Source organism: Camellia sinensis, chromosome 1 (assembly GCF_055761805.1).
Source record: "Camellia sinensis isolate YWXY chromosome 1, ASM5576180v1, whole genome shotgun sequence".
In the NCBI taxonomy this organism is placed as follows: domain Eukaryota; kingdom Viridiplantae; phylum Streptophyta; class Magnoliopsida; order Ericales; family Theaceae; genus Camellia; species Camellia sinensis.
This window is the reverse complement of record NC_138961.1, coordinates 183498902-183515923: the sequence shown is the minus strand read 5'-3', so window position 1 is coordinate 183515923 and position 17022 is coordinate 183498902. Positions and strand designations below refer to the sequence as shown.

General features: G+C 39.0%; 2 long non-coding RNA genes across 2 annotated transcripts in view; both read right to left on the bottom strand.

Moving 5' to 3' along the window:
* LOC145800452 (uncharacterized) overlaps window positions 1-17022 on the bottom strand; it is a 152291-nt gene that overhangs the window by 25655 nt on the left and 109614 nt on the right. The gene's annotated exons all lie outside the window — the stretch shown is intronic.
* Window positions 1616-8980, bottom strand: LOC114258910 (uncharacterized). Its single transcript, XR_014341445.1, has 6 exons — window positions 8801-8980; window positions 5588-5752; window positions 5463-5511; window positions 5302-5391; window positions 2334-2592; window positions 1616-1901 (listed from the first exon to the last, which is right to left on the bottom strand). It is a non-coding gene; the product is annotated as an uncharacterized LOC114258910 (long non-coding RNA).

Sequence of the window (17022 nt, the reverse complement as noted above, 5' to 3'; positions counted from 1 at the left end):
TGAAGATTTGGAGGCATTATCTTTATGGTGAGAAATTCGAGGTGTTCTCGGATCATAAGAGTTTGAAGTATTTATTTACACAGAAAGATTTAAACTTGAGGCAGAGAAGGTGGATGGAGTTCATAGAGGATTATGACTTTGAGTTGCATTATCATCCGGGAAAGGCCAATGTGGTGGCCGATGCCCTTAGCAGGAAATCTGTTGGTGACATAGCTAGCATAGCCATCCGAGAGTGGGAGATGTTGGGTGCACTTGGGGAGTTTGATTTACTTATGGGCGAATCCGTTGAGGCTGCGGCCCTGTTTTCTGTTGTTGCACAGCCTACACTTGTGACTCGAGTGTTAGAGGCTCAGAGAGGTGACCTTGAGGTAGAATCTCTCCGTGAGAAGATTTCCAGTGGAAAGGTTGAGAAAGGTTTGACGGTGTATTCCGACCTGAGTGTGAGATACCGAGACCGTCCGTTTGTGCCGGAGTCTTGCCGAGAGGAGGTACTCCGAGAGTTTCATCATTCACGCCTTGCGGTGCATCCGGGAGGCACTAAGATGTATCGGGATTTGGGTCGTCAGTTCTGGTGGCGGGGTATGAAGAGAGATGTGGCAGCTTTCGTATCTAAGTGTCTTACTTGTCAGCAAGTGAAGGCCGAACATCAGAGGCCAGCGGGTTTGTTGCAACCCTTGCCTATTGCCGAGTGGAAGTGGGAGCATGTCACTATGGACTTTGTTGTAGGTCTTCCGAGGACTCAGCGGGGTAGTGATGCTGTTTGGGTGGTTGTAGACCGGTTGACTAACACTACAAGAAATTGCATTTTTCGCAACGCAACAAAATATGTTGCTAAAAGGGAAAATTCGTTGGCAACGAGTTTTACCGACACACAAAGCTACGTTGGCAACCCGTAGGCAAAAGTGAGTTGGCAAAAGTTTTTGCCGACGAAATTATCATTGCGTTGGTAAAAGTAATGCCTTTAGCGACGAACATAGTCGTCGATAAAAGCCTTCATCCATCGTTGGCAATTTACCTTGCGTCGGTAAAAGTCATTCAAATATGATGATTGTGTGGCACTTTTCGCGACGCAAATTTGTATGGGCAAAAAATATACTTTTAGCAACAAAATATGCGTCGGCAAAAATAAACTTTTGGCGACACATTTACGTCGGTAAATGTTGCCATTTACCGATGATTTGTTTGTCGCTAAAGCTTTATTTTTGGCAACGACAAATTGGCATTGGCAAAAAATACACTTCTACCAACACAATGAGTGGGCAAAAGTAAACTTTTAACGACACATTTACGTTGGTAAATGTTGCCATTTGCCAACGATTTGGTTGTCGATAAAGCTTTACTTTTGGCAACGACAAATTGACATTGGCAAAAAATACACACAATATGAGTGGGCAAAAATAAACTTTTGGCTACACATTTACCGACAAGTTGTTTGTCAAGAAAGCTTTACTTTTTGACAACGACAAATTTGTAGTGGCAAAAAAAATTGAAAATCATTTATATTTTTTTATAAGATGTACATATTTACAAGAGGCATCCCTCAGGCACTATTATTACAAACTAATAATATTGATATTAAATCACCTAAAGTTGATGTGTAGGCCAAAAAACACTGTTGAAAAATATGCTTTTGGAAGCGGTGTATAAAATCTGAACAGGTAAACTCACTAAAATACTCAAATTCATCCAAATTATGAACCCATAGTAAAAACAACAAATAACAAAATGAAAACATGAAACTAACAACCCAAATTTGCAGCAGACCATCATCTAGTAGCAGCCCGCTTTACAATAACATTGCAGCAGCAGCAGCAGCAGCAGCAGAGCAAAATTCTGCAGCAGCACAGCGGCAGCAGCAGCAGCAGCGGACCAACAAGCAACAACCATCAGCCAACAGTGCTCTGAAAAATGAGAGAAGAAAAACAGTTAATCATTGGGGGGGAATTTGGGGAAATCCGCTAATAATAGCGGGGCAGGGTGGGTTTCCATTGGGTTCGGATTTAATTGCCATCCATAATTCTACCCAAAAGATTCCACAATGAATCTCCTTCATCAACAAAATCAACAGAAAATAACTATCTACTATCTAGACAATTCAACAACCAAAAAGTAGCATGATTTAAAGACGACTGATTAAGTTGCCATTTCTTTGTAGACAACATGTGCATGACTGGGGATTATTTGATATCAAACCAATAACTCATCTTGTGCAAGTCACTATCTCGAGTACAAATGCAATGTATGTTTTTGGTAATTTCTCTAAGAACGTAATGAAGATGAACTCTTATGATTAGATGGATTAAAAAAATGAATGCATTATTGTTAGAACTTACATTGTTCCTGCCACACAGGTACTGACATGAGTCATGTTGGCTGGGATAAGTTTTGGTAGACCAAAATCTGAAATTTTGGGTGTCAAGTCTTTGTCAAGGAGAATATTGGTAGCTTTGATATCTCGATGAACAATATGTGGTCGCACTTCCTCATGAAGAATGGCAAGTCCCCGTGCAATCCCAACGCAAATTCTAGTTTGTGTTCGCCAACTAAACTGGATGCTACTGGAAGATTTAGGTCAACAACCAGCAGATTGGGCTGCAAAGATTGTGAAGATTCAAACAAAAAACACTTCATGAGGAAATGCATCGGTCACGTAAGCCTACATAATTGAATCCTCTACTGCTAATGTCTTTGAGCAAATAACAAGAGAATCTCTGAAGGAAAGAATGTTATAATTAGACAGTTATGGAATTCTCTCACATTTAAAGGCAAAAGCATCATTGCATTGGTATTTTCATGTCCATTTTCTCAATTGAATTCTATTAGCAACACAGAGTACATACAATTTGCTGTCTAATGGTGAATTATGTGAGGAGGTGCTTGCCACTCTGAATTATTTTCTCTATGGGTATCATTCAATCAAAAAAGTTTCTTAAACAATCAGACTGTTTTAGGTTATTGATTAATGAGCATGTTCAAACCAATATGGAGACTGGACAAGGCCTCAGCTTGAAAAAATAGAAAATAAAAATAATCAGCCCCCTTGAATATTATTTATAATAGCATGCGTAATTTAGGAAGAAATAAGAGTTTTTTCTAATTCCCCCCCCCCCCCCGGTTTGGGAGAAGCTTTGTCTCAAATCAGTGCCAATACAAACAAAATCAAGCAAGATCCCTTTGGAATTATTAGGTTCATGCTTTGTTGTAAAGATCTGTTTATGACTGAACCAGCAGGTAAAAAGCTAATATAAGCGATCGATCAAAAAATAGAAGAATAAGAAGAGATTGAGAATTTACTACTAAAGGGAAATAGTTATTTCAAGTGAACCTTGATTGGTATTTAGCCTTGACTAATCACCCCAGAAATAAAGCAAAAATAAAAAATTTAAAAAATCATATTCAAAGTTAATGTAGCAGAAAAGTGTTGATCATTCATGGGTATAATTGGGAGGACCTCAAACAAGAATCAAACAAAGTCCCATGAAATGGTTAATTATACTGCTTTCAAATCATTGCCAGTGATTTGCCCATTATTTGTTAGCATCCACTGCATTTCTCCAAATAGCAAAGAGGACCACTTGAAGAGAATCATCCACATGGGATTTGTGAGGTGTGTCGGGCAAATTGAATCCTCTACTGCTACTGCTAATGTCTTTGAGCAGATTCAGAGGATATCTGCAAGGTTGAGACAGTATGGAAAGATTGAAGGGAAGAATGTGTTTTATTGGTTTCAGAACCATAAAGCTTGAGAGAGGAAGAAGAAGAGGTTCACCACTGATATCCCCATGCAGAGAAGTGGTGTTGGTGGAAATGGAGGAGGAGGAGGTTGGAGATCTGAAGATCCTGTTTATAACAAGTACCCTAACATCAGCCCTGGTAAAGCATCAACAGTCAGCAACCTCTCTCTCTCTCTCTCTCTCTCTCTCTCTCTCTTCATTGTTCATTTCTCCACAATGCTTTTGTAGATGTACTTATGATATGTATATATTTATTGCTTTACATTTGTTACTTCGTTCAAATTATGCTAAAGACTAAGCTGGTTTTTCTATTTTTAATGTGGATCAATTAATAGTTTTTTGAAGAACTTAAGTCTAGGTCAAGCAGTTGAGATCCTTGGGTTTTAGTTTTTTTTTTTTTTTCAAACATTCAAGTGGTTATACTCCTTAATTTCTAAGTTTGAATTTATGCTGAAGCATCGAATGTTATTAGTAGTAATTTAACTTACTAATAACTAATTAACTAACCAACTAATTTTGACACCCGGGAAAAAAAATATATGTACTTTCATACCATTTAATTTTTAATTTTTTTTTTAATATTAGCTTGGTGGTGTGTGTTTTTGCAGCAGTTCCATCGCCATCTTCATCTTCATCACCTAGAATGCTTGCTGTAGGGCAGATGGGTAGCTATGGTGGGTATGGATCTGTGACTATGGAGAAAAGTTTTTGGGTAAGTTACACTATACTATACTACTCTCTAATACTGACTGAATACAGGTTGCTGTCATTATGTAGTTGGGCAGCCAGTGAACACAAAATCATGGTCCAGTTATTGTCTTCCTCTCTCAACCTAGATTCAGAATTGTCTATACATTCCAATCATCTAAAAACTAGCCTTAATTCAAAACCATCCAAAAAGAACTATCCTTAAGTTATAATTGTCCAAAAAGTTATAAACTACCCAAAAACTATATCATATATAAGTTTCTAAACAAGTGTTGTTAAAAAAAATCCTATAGTCAAATAAGTGTTGTTGTTCTGCAGTATACGGAGAAGCCATCATCCAATAAATTAGGATTTGACAGCTGAAACATTTTATAACTAGCATATTCATCTTTATAATTGAACAGAATCATTAACAGATCAGATCAACTAAATCCATGTCTGATCTGTTAACAATCAGACCTATTAGATTCTGATAGTAATTGAATAATTACATTTCAACCACAAATTATTGGATTAGATTCAGCTTAGAATACAATCCATTGATGGGCCTAGTCTCAGGTTTATATTCCTTTTCATTTTAAGACAAATTTTCCAAGGACATCTTGTTTTTCTGATTTGCCTCACCGCAACCAACAATGATGCTAATTATAGTTGTATCAGTGACCAATTACGTTGCTTAAAAAGATAAAATCCACATCAGGGACGTTCTTAGTTAGCTCGCAGAAAAATAATCCCAAGTCTACCACTACAAACTCAAGTGTTATGCACAACGTTCATTCAAAATCTTATAGTATGGACTTAGGGCCATATTTTAATTAAATGAGAGGAAAAGCAGAGGGTAATCAAAATATGAAAATACCTTGTGTATGCTGATATTATTTCATCTTTAGTGAAACTATCTTCTTGTGTGCCAATCTCATGCAAATACAGAATCAGGATTGCTGCAAGACTGCACCAAAAAAATTTCAATCCTCACCTATAACCAATAGTCTAATTTCCAATCAAATTCAGAAATCATACCACATTTCTCAGCCAGGCATGACAATACTTTGTGGTTCCAAAGCATGCCCTGCAAAATGAAATCCCAACACCTACATAACAGAATACAGAATAGAACATAAATCTTGAATGTAGCCATTTCCCACCTAAATGATCTACCATCCAAGGTAAACCCATGCACTGATTGAATACATCGAACTGCTTCCTCCTCCTTTGAGTAAGTAATATATCTGGGATAGAAATCACGTTTAAGAACAGAACAGTTGTAGTGAAGTCATGGTCTGTCCCTGGCCTCTGTCATCCAAGGCACTCTGCGAAACCGTTTCATTAGAGTAATTCCTAAAAAAATCCATGTTTCCTCTCAAATGGGACACACTTCAATTAGACTTTACTATCACTTCTATTTACAAGGAAAGTGCTTCAAATGGAAAGCAGTAAACGATCACTCAATGCAAGAGACTGTTAATTCCTTTATTATCACCTAAAATTCCGTCCAATGTCTGAGCAACAAACAAAATTTAAATTGGATCAGTTAGTGAAAACTCATTAACCACTGTTACAATTCTAAATAAGCAGAAACTACATCTAAATAGGCTTAGGCAATCAAATATGCAAATTGATATTAAATTCTAAGCATTTCATGAACCAAACACTGTATGACATCAAGTGAGATTTGAAATTCAGCTGAAACACATAAAAATCTTCACAATACTGATAAATTCAAATAAAATCTAACCCGAAAGGAGTGTTGAAAACAATTCAAATGAGGCAAAGATCTAAACAGGACATTTCTAGCAAAAAACAAAACAAGGTTCAAACACTCCGCTCCCGAAAGTCGAATTTCGAGACGAAACAATCAAAAGATTCAACGAAATCCGATCCACATAATTGAAAAACTTTAAAATGCCAAAAATAAAACCAATTCTACAGTGAAAACAATGGATCGCTCACTAAACTAGCAAAATCTATTGAAAACGATACGAAAACTTTTACCAAAAAAAGCTGAAAGTGGAGTCTAACACTATGGCATCAACATAAGACTCTATATAACTTGCTTTAGTCCATTGAAAAATAAATCCATCAAATGATTAACATTTTCACCTCATCAAATTATGTAATGACAAATGCCAAATAAGAAATAAAGAAATAACTCATAACCAGCATCCAAAAATAGCCAGAGGCATGCACACCAAAAAAAAAAAAACTGCCACAAAATTGGAATAACAGTAGCATATCAACATACAAATGGGATGTTATATATCTTGGAACAGCTTTATGATTTAACTAGGTTTTTATGCGGCCAATCTTTGATTTAAGGAACTCTAGAAGAGTATTATGATGAACACTGAGTGGTCATCCAAGGAAAATTCACCATTCATATCCCTTTCTACCTAATGGGATAAAAACTGAGATCTGATTAGGTTCAAGGCTACATCTGTTCAAATTAGTCTTTAAGCAAACACAATTTTGGGGGCTTTGTCACTGATATTAAAGTTTGGCGGCAAAGAAAATTTATTCACCTTTTCTTTGAGGTGCAACAGAACTTCACCTCTGTTGTGTCCAAACTCGGCCCTTGCAAACTTCCAGGAATGCTTGAGCTAGACCATATCCCAATACTCACTCACTCTCTCTCTCTCTCTCTCTCTCTCTCTCTCTCTCTCACAGTAAAGAAAGGAAAATTGAAGATAAGAACATCAATAATAAAATTCAAGTGGATGACCTCCGTATTATTTTTAGAATAAACTACAAATATACCTTATGAAATTTGTTTAAAATACATATTGTCTCTTGTAAATTTAGAGATTATAAATATCCCTTGTCAAATTTAATAGAATTAATAAATAAATAACTCAACTAATCTTCTATACAATAAAATCTGAGTTTTTGACAATTATGTATGCATGCATATCAACATTTGCACGTAATGATCCTATCATATGGCATTATAACATGAACTTTGCTGACTCAAAGCCTAATAAAACAGTAGACTCTGTTAACAAACATTTAGTATTTCCATCACATAAATATGAGATTGTTGACTAACTACTTACTCTCTTTTAAAGAAAAATAATGACAGTGATAGCATTAATAGTAATGATAAAAACACCAATAACAAAATCATCATAATAATAAAAATGACAGAAACAATAATAACAATTACAAAAAAAAAAACATAGCATGCTCACTTCCATCCAGAAGATCATGAACAAAACTGATACTGGCTTTGGTATCAATACTTAATGCAATATTTGAAACCAAAACCCACTCAGTAGTTGGACAACCCTGACCATAACCAGTAAAGCTTCATTGAAAACCCCAAAGCTATTTTTCCTTTTTTCTTTTTTTTTTTTGGCAAATTAAATAGAATTGTTCAACTGCCAGTTGAAACACTTTGTTTGACCACTTAAAAGGATTGTGTGAATTGAATTGTGTTCAAGCTTTATATATTATTAGTTAACAGGTTTTGAAGTGTTTGCAAATAAAAAAAAATAAAAGACATGCTTTGAAATTTGAAATCTAGAATCATTTGACCGCTTGTTGAATCGGCAACCCTTTTGATTTGTTAACTAGATCAATTTCCATTCTTTCAAGACAGGCAAGTTCTGCTTATCAGCTTGAACACTTAAAGACCCACATGTGGCAACTGTTTTTCTTTCCAATCACCTTTAAAGGCTCAAATTCATCCAATTCAAAATTTGTTCGTCTTCATAGTTTCCTAAATTAACCGCAAAATCACTCTCATTGAACCTTTTTTTTTTCTATGCTCTGGTTGCTCGAAGCAGAGACCGATATTACATTCATTTCATTTTTACTCATTTGCATTTTAGGATTATAAAATATAAGAGGGAAAGCCCACCCAGAAGAAATAAAAATAAAAAATGAAGAAGAAGAATAAGATGAAGATGAAGATGAAGATGAATGCATTGTGTGGGCAGGGGCAGTTATAGCAGATTTAGATGAGGATATGAAAGTGATTTTATCATTATCTGAATGTTTACATGACACGCCATCCATAAGAATATAGATGAAGAATTAGCAAGTAGAACCTCGAGGGTCTGACCTTCTTGAAAGTATGATCGACAATAGTGGAAGTATGATATGGACTCTGATGGATAACCCTTCAAACAATTGATGAACTAGAGTCTCAATGTAGACACCCAAACAAACCCAACACTCAAATAGATCCAACAATCCACAACATTAATCCATCGATCAAAATTCTACAAACCCATAATCAAAATTGCAGTTAAAAAAACCAAATAATTGAACAAATATGGAGTGAATGTGTGTGTGTGTGTGAGAGAGAGAGAGAGAGAGAGAGAGGGAGAGAGAGAGAGAATGGTGGAATTCGAACATACCTCAAGAATCGAACTAATATTTTTTCAGATCGAAGAGAAGAGAATGAAACCCTTCCCCTTCGAATCGTCGATCATCGCCGCCGCTCAAGCAGTCTCACCACCGAAGAGAAAGCACAGTTTCCAGGTTGAAATCTCGCCGCTGCGAAGTGCCCTTTTCGAACCCTCCCTTTTTCTGTTTTGCAACTTATACAATTTTCAACGAACCCAAAGAGTTTGTATTTGATTGAAAAATAAAATAAAATAAAATCTTGTAGTGTTAGCTAATAAACAAAAAAAATCGTGAGAAGGCTATGCAAGAATGAAAGACAAGGGTTTACCCATCCTGAAAAAAAGGAGGGGAATTTTGAGGGCAAACTTTCCACTGCCTCAATTTTTTGAGGCAAAAAAAAAAATGAAATAAAATAAAATAAATATATATATATATATATATATATATATATATTTGTAAAAATTACAACCAATTTGAAAATTATAAAAATCAAAAATACATTTTTAAAATTTAAAAAATTATTTATGGCCTCCTAAAAGATAAAATTGTACAAAAATAATAAGTATTTTTTTAATTTTTTTACCAAATTTTTTTTTAGTTTTTTAGAAGAAAAAAATTCTGAAACAAGTTTCTGAAAGTAAAACCAAACATATTGAAATTGATAATCTAACCACATTCTTTGGAAAAGTTTAAATTATCTCAAATTAGCCACCTCAACTTAAGAGTGTGTTTGGGCTTGATGGGTTCATTTTGTGATCTAATTTGATAATCACTTTAATTTTACAATTCAATAACTAGAATATTTAAAACTTTTAAAAATTTATAATAAAAACACAAATCACTAAATCACCTTATTTCACTAGCAAAACTTTTACCAACGATTAGTGTTGTTGTCGCCAAATGTTTTACTCTTTGCCCACGCTAACTTGTCGTCGCCAAAAGTAAGCACACTAATAGCGACGCATATTGTGTTGCTAAAACATAAGCCTCGTAGCTAAATTTTTTGAAATTTTGGCGCCTACCAATTATTTTGCCGCCTAGTGAATGTTATGTTTTTTTAGCAACGGTAATAAATTGCGTTGGTAAAGGTCTACTTTTACCAACGAAATTCATCACTGCGCCGCCAAAAATATAGTTTTGGCTATGAAAAATTGACGTCGTCGCCAAAAGTAGTCGCTAAAAGTGCAATTTCTTGTAGTGTAAGTCGGCGCACTTTATTTCTATGCGCGTGAGAGATTCGGTAGATCATCTTGCCGACTTGTATATTCGGGACATAGTGAGATTGCACGGGGTCCCAGTGACGATCGTCTCAGATAGAGATCCTCGTTTTACTGCCAGGTTGTGGCAGAGTTTGCAGAGTGCCTTAGGCACTAAGTTGACCTTTAGCACGGCTTATCATCCTCAGACTGACGGACAGTCCGAGCGTACTATTCAGATACTTGAGGATATGCTTCGGGGTTGTGTTCTAGACTTTAGTGGGTCGTGGGAGAGGCACTTGCCGTTGGTGGAGTTTGCCTACAACAACAGTTTCCAGTCTAGTATCGGTATGGCACCATTTGAGGCCTTGTATGGCCGACCGTGTAGATCTCCTGTGTGTTGGGCCGAGGTGGGTGATGCGCCTCTGTTGGGTCCAGAGTTGGTGAGGGAAACTACGGAGAAAGTTGAGCTTATCCGTAAGAGGCTTGTTACAGCACAGAGTCGTCAGAAATCTTATGCCGACCGTAGGAGGAGACCTTTGGTGTTTGAGGTGGGCGATCATGTTTTTCTAAAGATATCACCTAGACGGGGTTTGATGAGGTTTGGGAAGAGCGGGAAGTTGTCCCCTCGATTCATTGGTCCGTTTGAGATCCTTGAGAGGATTGGCGAGGCTGCTTATCGTTTAGCTTTGCCGCCGCAGTTGTCTGGAGTACATGACGTGTTTCATGTGAGTATGCTTCGGAAATATGAGCCGGATCCATCACATGTGTTGGATTGGACCGATTTAGTGGTTGATGTGGATATTTCGTATGAGGAGAGACCGGTTCGGGTATTGGATAGGCGGGATCAAGTCTTGCGAGGCAAGACCATCCCTTTGGTCAAAGTTTTGTGGAAACACCACGGAGTGGAGGAAGCCACTTGGGAACGTGAATTGGAAGTCCGCGAAAAATATCCGGACATGTTTGTTGGTTTGTAATCTTATAACTAGATTCTGCTATATTGTTGAACTTAAGAGCTTTACATATGTCTTAAGTTGTAAAACATTGAGTATGTTTTGGTAATTGGTTGTATCTTGAAACTTGTTTCATTATAGAAGATTGGTGTAACATTGTATATGTTGGTTACATTGTTGGATGTGTTATATGTATCATGCAATTGAATATGATATGGAAATTGTTAACATTGAAGGGAATAATGCATAATAGTGGTGCAGGTTGAAATATATGTTGTTTTATATATATTATGGGATACCTCTTGATAAAAGATGAAGTGACCAGTATTGGGTCAAGTTGTTTATTATTGTTATATACTATCTTTGGGTATTAAAAAAAAAAAAAAAAAACCTGTTTTCAAGTTTGTGCCTAATTTCGGGGACGAAATTCTTTGAAGGGGGGGAGGTTATAGCGACCCCGGTCTTTTCCCATTTAATTATTGTATCCGGACTGTTCCGTAGATTCTGTCATTTTATAATGGTTGTTGTTGTTATTCCTTATTTTCTCTTTTGGAATTATAGGATGTGTTGGGCAGGGTTGTTTCAGGTTGGTTGGGTTTAGAAACCAAGTGTTGCTGTCCAGGTTTTTGGTTCTTCGCTCGAGCGAGGAGTTGTTCGCTCGAGCGAGAGGTAGTGTTTGTTTTGGACCTGTAGCTGTGCATTCTTGGCTCGAGCGAGCTTTTCTTCGCTCGAGCGAGTTAGTTCATCCTTCGCTCGAGCTATAGTTCCTTCGCTCGAGCGTGTGTCTGGTTACAGACCTGAGGGTTTGAGTTCTTCGCTCGATCGAGCTTTCTTTCGCTCGAGCGAGCTTTTGGGTTGTTGGCTCGAGCAAGGTTTCCTTGGCTCGAGCGTGGTTTCTCTGTGTCTGGTCGCTCGAGCGACCAAGTCTTCGCTCGAGCGAGCCTGTCCAGTTTATATACACAGCAGCGGGATTTGATCAGTCTTTTTCATCTTATTTTGATTCCAAACCCTAGGTCCGACTCCTCTTTCTCTCTACTCACCTTCTCTCTTAGATTTGATCCATTTAAGGAGTGTTTCTACCCTAGATCCTTCATTAAAAAGATAGAGTGAGTTGAGGGCTTCCATTTAATCTGAATAGTTGGTGATTTGGAGCACTTTGGTATTTGGGGTATCATCTCTGTCTTCTTCATTTGGGTTGTTCTCTTCGAGGTAGGGATTTCCTACTCCATTTTATAGGTTTTGCTCTAAGTTTTGGTATGTTGATATGTTGGGTTTACTTTGGTAATTTTTAGGAAAACCCTGGTTGTAATATTGAATTAATTTGTATAATTAATTTAAGGGATTTGGGGAAATATGGCTAAATTCATGGTATTGGGGGAAATTATTGAGTAAATGGTGTAGTTGGTTAGTTTAATCACTCACCTATGAAAATGTTGGAATTATGTTAGTTGATACATTTATTTCCTGTTTAGAAATAACTGTTTTGGGCTATCGGTGGAGGATAGTCGTGATTGTTGTAGACATTGCATGTGGATTAGGAATAACTGAAACTAATCACATTGGTTAAGTCGTTAATTTTGAATATTGCACTGATACAGAAAATACGTGTATTGATTGAGCATTGCATGTGCATTTGCATTTATATTGTTTTGTGTGGGAGGAGATAGGGGATGTACTCCACGGTTTAGGGGAAGATAGGGGATGGACCTCTAAACCGGATTTTGTTTGGGAGGAGATAGGGGATGGACTCCATTAGCATCACTTTTATGTGTGCTTATTATATAGAAGTGTTTTTATTGATACAGCACTAAAATGTGTATCAATCTGGAAGTATGAAGTGTTGTGAATTGAGCTTGAGTCTCATTTGTTTGTTGATATTGGAAGGATGTGAATATGGTATATGTAATTCACTGTTGTAAGTTTGGCCAGGTTCTGAGCCATGTTGATAAAATTGGAAAATAAATTGTATTTTAGACAATAGTGTCATGAGACTGTAAAATGAAGTGGTTGATTATCTTGGTTAACCATCTGTCAAATACTATTGCTTTATTCATTTCTTATATGTGGTTTAGTATATTTCTGCTGGGCTGTGGCTCACCCTTTATGGGAACATCATTTTCAGGTTCAGGTGATAAGCTACCTCCAAGGACTTAGCTTTGAAGGACTTGGATTCTGAAGACTATTTATTTTAGTTGTTTATTTTTGGTTGTTAGTACATGTAAACATTCAAGCCTAGGGCTTTTCTTGTATTGAGTTAGAACTCATATTTTTGTATCCAAGTGTTGGCTTGGAAAGATGTAAGCCTGTAGGGCATTTTATTCGATGTTACATGTAATGCTTTATTTAGTAATACTCTGATGAATGAATTAGTAAATTGTCTTCTTTAATTAATGCATGTCAATGATATTTAAAGGGTTAATTTCTAGGGCGTTACAACTTGGTATCAGAGCGTGCCGGGTTTGAATACTTTGGGTGCGTGGGAAGTGATTAGTATCACATTGGGTTCGTCTCGTTTGATAGAGACTTAGTGTAATGTTATATGCTTATGTGATAACATGTTTATGTGATTATGTGGGTATGGAATGTAGTTCTAGGATGTTGATTGGACCCTTGAGTTTCTAGTAGTCTTGTTGGAAAGGCACTTGATCACTGCTGCTTCCAACCGGAACTATAGTAACGCATTGGGACTATCATTATCCGGGAATGAAATTCGTAGGTGCTTATGTGATTATGTGCTTACGTGGAATGAATTATTGTTGTCCATTGCATTAGGATGCGAGTGTTTAGCTTCGGCACATTTATTAATGTGCTAATGTCTTTGTTTCCTTTATTAGGATGTCAGGACGAGGACGAGGACGCGGTAGGCGTGGTAGGCCGGGCAGGCAGGAGGTGCCTGTGCCAGAAGAAATTCCGGCTGTTCAAGAGGGAATTGGCCAGGCCAATGTGGCCGAGCCAGTAGGCCAACAGGCTATGGGCGCTCTAGCCCGAGAGATAGCAGGGGCATTCAGGGAGTCAGTAGGTATTCTCAGAGCTGAGAATCAAGCTCAGGTTGTTGTTGCAGATGCAGGACCTTCCTTTCTGAAGAGGGAGTTCTTCCGGTCTAATCCGGATGAATTTGTGGGTGATCCTAAAGAGCCACTTAAGGCAGATGAATGGCTTGAACAGACAACGAAGACGTTTGAGATGCTTGGCATCGAAGACGAGGGGTTGAAAGTGACCTTGGCATCTTTCCAGTTGAAGGGGGATGCAGGTCAGTGGTGGAAGTTTACTAAGGGGCGTATAGGAGGTACGTGGGAGGCTTTTGTGAATGCATTCCAGGAGAAGTTTTTATCTCCGGCAGTCAGGGAGAAGCTGCGAGACCAGTTTTGTCAGCTTAAGCAGGCGAGTTCTTCAGTGGCCGAATTTGAGGCTGCATTTACTAGTTTGTCCAGGTTTGCACCTGAGTTGGTGGCGTCTGAGGAACGCCGTTGTATTGAGTTTGAGAAGAAGTTGAGGCGTGGCCTCAAGTTGAGAGTTGGGGGAACTATGATTCGAGATTATGGGCGTATGGTTGATGCTGCAGCCCATATGGAGATCATGATGCAGGAGGAGGAGGAAGGGCAGAAGGGCTCCAAGAGGAGTCAGGATGGTCAGAATGATGGTAGGAGACAGAAGGGTTTTAATTCCCAGCAGTCTCAGGGTAGCTTTTCTCGATCGACTTTTCCTGTACCGAGTGTTAGTTCGGGGAAAGGCAGCCAGGGAGACATTACCTGTTTCAAGTGTGGCCAGCTGGGCCACAAGTCTCCAGTTTGTCCTCAGAGGGGAGGAGTTCAGAGAGCAGCATCTTCTTCGGCTCGATCTCAGAGCCAGAGTCAGGGTAGAGGTCAGCCACTCTCGTGTTATCAGTGTGGTCAGCCAGGGCATATGAAGAGGTATTGCCCACAGTTGGGTGGCACACCTAGTGCATCTGGTTTGAGGCCGATTCAGGGTCAGCAGCCAGCTCAGTCGGGTCAGGCCTCAAAGGCCAATCAGGGGGCTTCATCGTCTCAGTCGGTACAGCAATCTTATGCTCCTAGGGTTGAGCAGGTTGATCAGAGGTCGTCTGGGCGCGTGTATGCTGTTACCGCGGATCTTGTGCCAGCACCATCAGTTGTGAGAGGTACCTTCTTGTTTTGCAACTCGGTTGCTAATGTTTTGATTGATACGGGTGCATCTCATTCCTTTGTGTCTGCTGCATTTGCATCTGTTTTGGAGTTGGAGTTAGCACAGCTAGCATCTCCTATTTGTGTAGTGTCACCTCTTGGGGGTGAATTGATTTTGAAACAAGGCGTTAGGGGTTGTGATATAGAGGTTGATTATCATAGAATCCCATTTTCCTTTGTAGTTATGCCTATGAGGGGTTTCGATGTTATTTTGGGTATGGACTGGTTATCGTCATACCGGGCAGTTATTGATTGCTACCGCCAGAGGGTCACTTGTTGTACCGTGAGCGGGGAGTATTTTCATTTTTTGGGGGACCGGGTTGGTGATGTGTTACCACCGGGGTATGTTCGGCGAGGAAGGAGTGAGCTTAGTGGGCTACTAGCTAACCTTTTGATTAGTGAGGATAATGAGACTCAGATTGTGTTGCCAAGGGTGGTTTGTGAGTACTCAGACGTCTTTCCCGAGGATCTTGTTGGTTTGCCACCGCATCGGGAGATTGAGTTCTCTATTGACCTAGTGCCCGGCACGGCGCCGATTTCCATGGCACCTTATCGTTTTGCCCCAGCCGAGTTAGTTGAGTTGAAGATCCAACTCCAGGAGTTGCTAGATAAGGGCTTTGTACGTCCTAGTGTTTCACCGTGGGGAGCACCAGCCCTCTTTGTTAAAAAGAAAGGTGGTGCTTTGAGACTTTGTATAGATTATCGGAAATTGAATCGGGCTACGGTTAAGAATAAGTACCCTATGCCTCGTATCGATGATTTGTTTGACCAGTTGAAGGGTTCCCGTTGTTTCTCTAAGATAGACTTGAGATCGGGTTACCACCAGTTGAGGGTCCGGGAAGAGGATATTCCGAAGACGGCATTCCGTACGCGGTATGGCCATTATGAGTTTTTGGTGATGCCATTCGGGCTCACCAATGCACCGGCAGTTTTTATGGATTTGATGAACCGGATCTTCCGGGAATTCTTGGATCGGTTTGTAGTCGTTTTTGTGGACGACATCCTTATCTATTCGCCTTCTGAGAAGGAGCACGAGGCACACTTGAGGGTGGTGCTTGAGTTACTTAGAGCCCATAGGCTGTATGCCAAGTTTGGGAAGTGTGAGTTCTGGCTGAAAGAAGTCAAATTCTTAGGCCATGTGGTATCCGGTGAAGGAGTGTCTGTTGATACATCCAAGGTAGAGGCAGTGCAGGATTGGGCACAGCCTAAGAGTGTATTTGAGATCCGCAGTTTTCTGGGGTTAGCTGGGTATTACCGTCGGTTTGTGAAAGATTTCTCCAGGTTAGCATCACCGTTGACTAAACTGACTCGGAAGGGAGTCAAATTTGTATGGAGTGAGACTTGTGAAAAGTCGTTTCAGGAGTTGAAAGTTAGACTGACTACCGCTCTAGTATTGATTATTCCAGAGAGAGGGTTGGGTTATGCAGTCTATTGTGACGCCTCACGAGAGGGTCTGGGTTGTGTGTTAATGCAAGAAGGGAAAGTAGTTGCCTATGGCTCTCGTCAGTTGAAAATTCACGAGCAGAATTACCCTACACATGATCTAGAGTTAGCAGCTGTGATATTTGCCTTGAAGATTTGGAGGCATTATCTTTATGGTGAGAAATTCGAGGTGTTCTCGGATCATAAGAGTTTGAAGTATTTATTTACACAGAAAGATTTAAACTTGAGGCAGAGAAGGTGGATGGAGTTCATAGAGGATTATGACTTTGAGTTGCATTATCATCCGGGAAAGGCCAATGTGGTGGCCGATGCCCTTAGCAGGAAATCTGTTGGTGACATAGCTAGCATAGCCATCCGAGAGTGGGAGATGTTGGGTGCACTTGGGGAGTTTGATTTACTTATGGGCGAATCCGTTGAGGCTGCGGCCCTGTTTTCTGTTGTTGCACAGCCTACACTTGTG